Raw genomic sequence first — 8159 nt, 5'->3', positions numbered from 1 at the left:
AAAAACCCTGGAATGAGTAGGTGTGTCCAAACCTGACTGGTACTCTAAATTGGCTTGAAAATCTATGGCAAGACTTGAAAATGGCTGTCTAGCAACGATCAACAACCAATTTGACAAGAGCTTGAAGAGTAAAAAAAAATGTATGGGCAAATATTGTACAATCCAGGTGTGCAACGCTCTTAGAGACTTACCTAAAAAGACTGTCAAAGGTGATTCTAACATGTATGTATTGACTCAGGGGATTAAATACTTAGATAATCAAGATATGTGTTTTATTTTTCATAAATGTTTTACAAATGTTATAATTTTTCTTCTACTTTGTGTCATGATGTGTATGAAGGCGAAGTCAGGTGCAGAGTATGATTAAATAAAGCACACTTTATTATAGTTCCAAACCGGGAGCACAACAAAACAAACGCGCAAAACAAACGCCCCCCCCCCCCCCCCCCCCTTGACGCGCGGCTCCAGTGGCGACGGTGAACCTCCCGCAGTAGTTCAGGATCCAAAATATCTGCAACCGGAACCCAGCCTCTCTCCTCTGGTCCGTACCCCTCCCACTCCATGAGGTACTGAAGGCCCCCCACCCGACGCCTCGAATCCAGGATGGAACGAACGATGTACGCCGGGGCCCCCTCGATGTCCAAAGGGGGCGGAGGGACCTCCCGCACCTCAGATTCCTGGAGCGGTATTGTACCCCAATACACCAAGAAATGGGGAGAAAGGTTAGTGGAGGAGTAGCGAAGCGAGTTCTGTGCCATCTTGGCCCAGGGCACAAACGCTGCCCACTCCCCCGGCCGGTCCTGGCAATAGGACCGCAGAAACCTGCCCACATCCTGGTTGACTCTCTCTACCTGCCCGTTACTCTCGGGGTGAAAACCTGAGGTAAGGCTGATCGAGACCCCCAGACGTTCCATGAACGCCCTACAAACTCTCAACGTGAACTGGGGACCCCGATCCGACACTATATCCTCAGGCACCCTGTAGTGCTGGAAGACATGTGTAAACAGGGCCTCCGCAGTCTGTAGGGCCATAGGGAAACCAGGCAGAGGGAGGAGACGACAGGATTTAGAAAAACGATCCACAACGACCAGGATCGTGGTATTTCCCTGTGAGAGAGGAAGATCTGTTGAGAAATCCACTGACAGATGTGACCAAGGTCGTTGTGGAAGGGGTAAGGGATGTAACTTACCTCTGGACAGGTGTCTCGGAGCCTTACACTGGGCACACACCGAGCAGGAGGAAACATAAACCCTCAAGTCCTTAGCCAAAGTGGGCCACCAGTACTTCCCAGTCAGACAGTGCACCATCCGACCAATCCCCGGATTACCAGAGGAGGGAGACGTTTGGGCCCAAGAGATCAACTGGTCACGGACAGCAGACGGAACGTACTTACGCCCAATGAGACACTGGAACGCCTGCTCAATGTCCGCATCCAGATAGATCCCACACGACCGGCACTACCAGGCAGGAGGCTTCAAGAAGAAAGCACAGGGGCGGAGTTTCGGTGGCATGCAAGAGCACTGTGAGAGCACAGCTCCTATCCCAGCCTTGGACGCGTCCACCTCCACTATGAATGCCAAAGAGGGATCCAGATGGACCAGCACTGGAGCCGAAGTAAGCAGAGCTCTTAGCTGCCCAAAGGCCCTGTCCGCCTCAGCTGACCACTGCAACCTTACAGGAACCCCCTTCAGCAATGAAGTAATGGGCGCAGCAACCTGGCAAAATCCCAGATAACTCACCGGTAGTAATTGGCAAACCCTAAAAATCGCTGCACCTCCTTTACCGTGGTGGGAGTCGGGCAATTACGCACGTCTGAAATGCGGTCTCTCTAAATCTCCACCCTTGATGTGGAAATTTGATACCCTAGGAAGGAGACGGCCTGCTGAAAGAACAGGCATTTCTCAGCCTTGACTTACAGGTCATGCTCCAACAGTCGTCCAAGTACTTTGCGCACCAAGGACACATGCTCGGCGCGTGTAGAAGAGTAAATCAGAATGTCATCGATATACACCACTACACCCTGCCCGTGCAGGTCCCTGAAAATCTTGTCTACAAAGGATTGGAAAACTGATGGAACATTCTTCAACCCGTACGGCATGACAAGGTACTCATGATGCCCTGTGGTGGTACTGAACGCTGTCTTCCACTCGTCTCCCTCCCGGATACGCACCAGGTTATACGCACTCCTGAGATCCAGTTTTGTGAAGCGCGCCCCATGCATTGACTCAATCGCCGTAGCGATAAGAGGTAGCGGGTAACTGTACCCCACCGTGATTTGATTGAGACCTCGATATAGTCAATGCACGGGCGTAAACCTCTATCCTTCTTCTTCACAAAAAAAGAAACTCGAGGAGGCGGGTGAAGTAGAGGGCCAAATGTTCTCCTGACGCAGGGATTCAGAGACATATGTATCCATAGCCACCATCTCTGCTTGCGACAGGGGATACACGTGACTCCTGGGAAGCACAGCGTCTGCCAGGAGATTTATCGCACAATCCCCCCGTCGATGAGGTGGTAACTGAGTCGCCTTATTTTTACAGAAGGCGAGAGCCAAATCAGCATATTCTGGGGGGATGTGCATGGTGGAGACCTGATCTGGACTTTCCACCGTAGTAGCACCAACAGAAACCCACACACACACCCCTGAGCACTCTCGCTACCACCCCGTGAGAGCCCTCTGTTGCTAGGAAATAGTGGGGTTATGCAGAGCCAATCAGGGATCAGACTTATTCTCTCCTCATGATTCCCCTGCATAAACATGGCCAAGGAGATGGTGGCCTCCTTGATTAGCCCGGACCCCAATGGTCGACTATCTAGAGCGTGTACCAGGAAGGGTTTAACGATAGGAAAAATGGGGATCCCTAACCTAATGGCTAATGCTCTGTCAATAAAATTCCCAGCTGCGCCTGAATCGACAAGCGCCTTATGCTGGGAATGTGGGGAAAACTCAGGGAAACAAACAGTTGCTCAACAGAGGAGTGTGGTGCAAACTCACCTGGGGTGATGCCAGAGTGCCCTGCCTGTTGCCTCGACTCCCAGAGGAACCAACACGGCACCGACCAGCAGTGTGTCCTCTGAGGCCACAGATGGCGCACGTGATGGCTCCTCCTCCAGTCTCCCTATGAGCAGCCCCCCCTAACTCCATGGGCACCGGAGCGGGGTTGCTGGATGATGGAACCAACAGAGCCCCCTCTGGATGTCCTCGGGTGACCAGAAGGTTATCCAACCGGATGGACAAATCCACCAGATGGTCAAAGTTAATGGTGGCATCCCTGCAGGCCAGCTCACGTCGGACGTCCTCTCGTAGGCTGCATCTATAGTGGTCGATGAGGGCTCTGTCGTTCCAGCCTGCTCCGGCGGCCAAGGTTCGGAATTCAAGGGTGAAGTCCTGAGTGCTCCTCGTCCCCTGCCTCAAATGGAAGAGCCTCTCCCCCACCTTTCTGCCCTCAGGTGGATGGTCGAAGACGGTCCTGAAGCGACGGGTGAAATCCTCGAAGTGGTCTGGAGCCGTGTCTCCTTCTCTCCAAACGGCATTTGCCCACTCCAGCACTCTTCCTGTGAGGCAGGAGACGAGAGCGGCCACTCTCTCCCCTCCTGAGGGAGCTGGGTGCACAGTGGCCAGGTAGAGGTCCAGTTGTAGCAAGAATCCCTGGCACTGTGCTGCTGTTCCATCATACTCCCAGGGAAGGGAGAGACGCATCCCCTGGAATCCCCTCCGGATGGAACGGGTGGAGACAACCCCGGTTGTGCTGGTCAAGGCACTGGAGAGACCTCCTGTCTCTTCCAGCGGTCCATGGTCTGGACAACGTGATCCATCATGGCACCAAGATGATGTAGCATGGCCGAATGTTCCTGGACGCTCTCCTCGACTCCTCTAACCGGGGTACCTGATCCTGCTGACTCCATTCAACTCCATGTAATTCTGTCATGATGTGTATGAAGGCGATGGCTAGAAAGCCGGTGACGTTTGAAAGCCGGAGCGCTATTGCTGGGCTAAGCTCAGGGAAGGAGATATAATCTAAAATGAATTGGGTGACTTACAACACACCACAAATTATGACAGCAGGAATGGAAGAAGGAAGGGAGGAGGAAAAGGAGAGGCAGAAGCCAAAAAGACAACACTTCCATGGTGGTCTATTCTTAGTCTCACTCCTCAGATTTGGGGGAGTGTGTGTGACTGTGTGTGTGACTGTGTGTGTGGGCGGTGTGCAGCTGATTTGCTTTGACCCCCCCCCCCCCCCCCCTCTCTCTCACACACACACACACACATAGAGAGGGAGATCACTTATGGTGTCCTCTAAACACTCTGAGGTGCTGCATAGAGATGGAGGAGGCATGGTTGCCATGGCGGCAGCGCTGCATCCTTTTGTTAAAGATGTCACTCAGGGGGAATCAGGGCTAATGAGGAGGGAGTGTGTGTGTTTGTGTGTTGTACGCTCAGTAGTCTATTCAGTTGGGTGTGTATTGAGAATGTGTGTGTGTTTGTGTCCTAGGGTCAAGGATAGCAGTACTAGAAACGAGAGAAGGAGAGGGAGAAGGTAAAGAGAGAGAGAGGGAGAGCTTAGGCAGGGATATACATGTAAAGGAATGTCTGTAGAAGCTGAAAACAAATCAGTTGTGAGTTTGTGTGTATGTGCACATTTATGTGTGTTTGTGCATGTTTGTGTGTGTTGGTGTGTATTTACTTTAGACAGAGGAGTGTATGAGAGAGTGTAGGTGATGTGTGTGTGTTGTCTTCATTGAGACTGTGAAAGGTAGAGTGTACAGGGCTGTGTAGGCAGTCTGTTCTCTCTGCTCTTCATCTCACTGTAAATTAGAGAAGAATCTGAAAAAATACCAGGACTCGTTTAATCACTCTCCCTTCCTCTTATTCTACTCCTATTTCTTCTCAACAGAAACAGCTTTGAGGTTGACACCTGTGCACCAGGGCTGTGTGAGCTCACACCCCCAAACACACCCAAACACACACACATACCCCCAAACACACACAAACAAACAGACATACATACAATCTCGCACACATATGCATACAAACACACAAGCACAGAAATATTGGACTGGCATCAAAGAGTGCGAGAGGCCCTCATTTCATTCTCTCCTCTTTTTCCCTTTACTTTTTTGTATTCTCTCTCTCTGTCCCTCTCTCTCTACTGACAGGGATAAATCATTTCATCTAGAAGGTTTTCAAATTCCACGACTCTGAGAAGCATGGCGTTCATCTTTCATTATCTGCTCTCTCAGTCTTCCCTTCTCTTTCTCTTCCATTTCTTATCTCTCTCGCAGACTCTCCCTCCCCCTCTCCAACCCTGTCCTGGCTCTAGTCTAATGATTCATATTTCACATCCAATACCTTTTCATTTAGTCTGTCTCTACTGCTTCAGCCACCACAGCTGATGATCTCAATTGGCTGATAGAATAGTGGCTTAGGCAGACAGGTACACGCACATCTGTCTGTGTGTATACAAACACACAGACACACACTCACACATACACTCAGTTAAGAGGGGATAGAGGGAAGGGGAGGAGAGCAAGGTAGAGAGAGAGGAGGAGAGGAGATGTAGTTGAGGAGGTGAGAGATGACACGCATACACACACACACACGCCTCTCTCTCTCTCTCTCTCTCTCTGTCGCTCCCTTTGATCTCCAGCTCTGCCCCACACTGCATATTAAGATGCCTGGGCCCTGTTTGGTATTCCAGAGTGGGCAGCAGCAATGCCAGTCTCCATATCCTCTCCCTGCATCCCTCTGAAAGAGAGCAGAAACCCTCTGTCCGTCTCAAGATGCTTATCCAACTAAATGGGTCTGAACAGATGGAAGGAGAGAGAAGGAGGAGGAGGGTGAAGGAGGAGGAGGGAGAGACTGAGGGAGGGATAGGAGGGAAAGGGGGAGGCAGAGGCATTAGGCCCAGGCAGCACAGACAGAGTGAGTGTGTGAGTGAGTGAGCAGGGAAAAAGAAGCAGAGAGATGGAGCTGATGTTAGCAGAGAGAGTATAATTAAACATTATTATCACAATGGGCCAGTAATACAGGCTGTCTGCCTCACTGAAGGAGGGAGGGATGAGAGAGAGAGAGAGAGAGAGAGGAATGGAGAGATTAAAGTGGAGGGAGAGTGAGAAAGAGGCAAACAGAATTAGAGAGAGAGAGAGTGAGGGAGTTTGGTGGTGGGTGACTGCTCAATGTTTGGGATTAGTATATGACTCGAAAGCTCTCTCTCGTTCACTCTCTTTCTCTAAGCCCTAGGGATGGCACATCTTTAGTTAAACTGCTCTATTAAATGGTGCCTGCTGAGAAAATCAAATTATAACTTCCTTTAATCAGCGAGTATCAGTGGCCCACACAGGAGTAGCCAGCTCTGACAGGAGAAAGAGAGGGAGAGAGAGAGAGAAATAGAGAGAATATAGTATAGAGGGGAGGGAAGCAGAGAGAAATGGAGGAAAGAGAGAGCGAGAGAAGGAGGGAGGGAAAAAGAGAGAATAGGGGAAAGAGTGAGGGGAAATAAGAGAGAGAGGGAGGAAAGGAGGGAGAGGAGGAGGGAGAGCGACTGGAGACCTGAGGGAGGACGATATGAACCTGTCTCCCTTCTGCTTTGGTTCCCATGGCAACAAGATAGTGGGGGGGGGGGGGTTGTGGAATGTGTGCATCCATCGCTTCCTCTCTAAACATTCATAGAGAGAATAGAGAGAGAGAGAGAGAGAAGTTGAGGGGAGATCAATACATACTCTGGGTGTTTTAAATTACATTAAATTAGATGATATTCAGTTGCGGCACAGCTAACTATGTCTACCAGCACAGTCACTCACTGTAACACTGTAACTACCAAGTTCTCTCTATCTTTATCGGTTGTCTACCAGCAGTTTCCCAGTGTTCGAGCTCTCTTATGGTATAAATATTATAGCCCTGTTCAATCATAAATCCAGCTCGTTAATACTGTACCTGTTCTAAACCAGCGTTTCCCAACTCCGGTCCTCAAGTGCTCCCAACAGTACATATTTTTGATGTGGCCCCGGACAGGCACACCTGATTCTACTTGTCAGCTAATCATCAAGCCCTTGACGAGTTGAATCAGGTGTTTTTGTCCGGGGCTACAACTGTGTGAGGTTGGGGGTACTGGAGGACCGGAGTTGGGAAACACTGTTCTCAACACTCCCTCCCTGATTAGTCATTAACAGGCCAGTTAGTGTACTGCTGAAACACAGGTGGGCGGAGGCTCAAATCTCTGGTGGCTGCCTCTGCTACAGATGTGTCGGATCTTAATTTGACCAGTATTGCCGCAGCAAAAATAATCCTGCAGCAACAGCTAGCAGCATACCAACCTGCATCCTAAATGCAGGCTTGCTTCTGAAGCTAAGCAGGGTCGGTCCCTGGATGGAAGACCAGGTGCTGCTGGAAGTAGTATTGGAGGGCCAGTAGGAGACACTCTTTCCTCTGGTCTAAAAAAATAAAAAATATATATCCCAGTGGCCCAGGGCAGTGGGGACATTGCCCTGTGTAGGGCACAACAGGCTGCTGAGGGGAGGACAGCTCATAATAATGGCCGGAGCAAATGGAATGGCATCAAACACATGGAAACCATGTAGGGGTGGTAACCCCGGTGTCCTGGTTAAATTCTCAATCTTGCCTTCATTCCATCATGGCCACCTAATCATCCCCAGCTTCCAATTGGCTCATTCATCTCCCCTCCTCTCACATGTAATTATTCCTCAGGTTGTTGCTGTAAATGAGAATGTGTTCTCAGTCACCTTACCTCACCTTACTAAGGTTTAAATAAAAATGCAATTGAACTTTTAGTCCATAATGTTGCTTGATCGGTGATTTGGCTATTAGGTGGCCAGAATTAGGCTACATGAAAAGTGCAATACTGTTAATATAACTGTGTGTTAGTGTGGGTTTTCCACATTTTGTTGTTAAAGCCTGAATTTAAAATTGATTAGCTTTAGATTTTTTTGATCACTGTCCTACCTACAATACCCCATAATGTCAAAGTGTAATTATGTTTTTCACATTTTCTTTTACAAATGAATTAAAATTGAATAGCTGAAATGTCTTGAGTCAATTAGTATTCAACCCCTTTGTTATGGCAACCCTAAATACGTTCAGGAGTAAACATTTGCTAAACATGTAACATAAGTTGCATGGACTCACTCTGTGTGCAATAATA

The sequence above is a fragment of the Oncorhynchus mykiss genome, chromosome 22 (genome assembly GCF_013265735.2).
Source record: "Oncorhynchus mykiss isolate Arlee chromosome 22, USDA_OmykA_1.1, whole genome shotgun sequence".
Taxonomy (NCBI): Eukaryota; Metazoa; Chordata; class Actinopteri; order Salmoniformes; family Salmonidae; genus Oncorhynchus; species Oncorhynchus mykiss.
The sequence above is the reverse complement of the archived record's forward strand: the minus strand, read 5'-3'. Positions refer to the sequence as shown.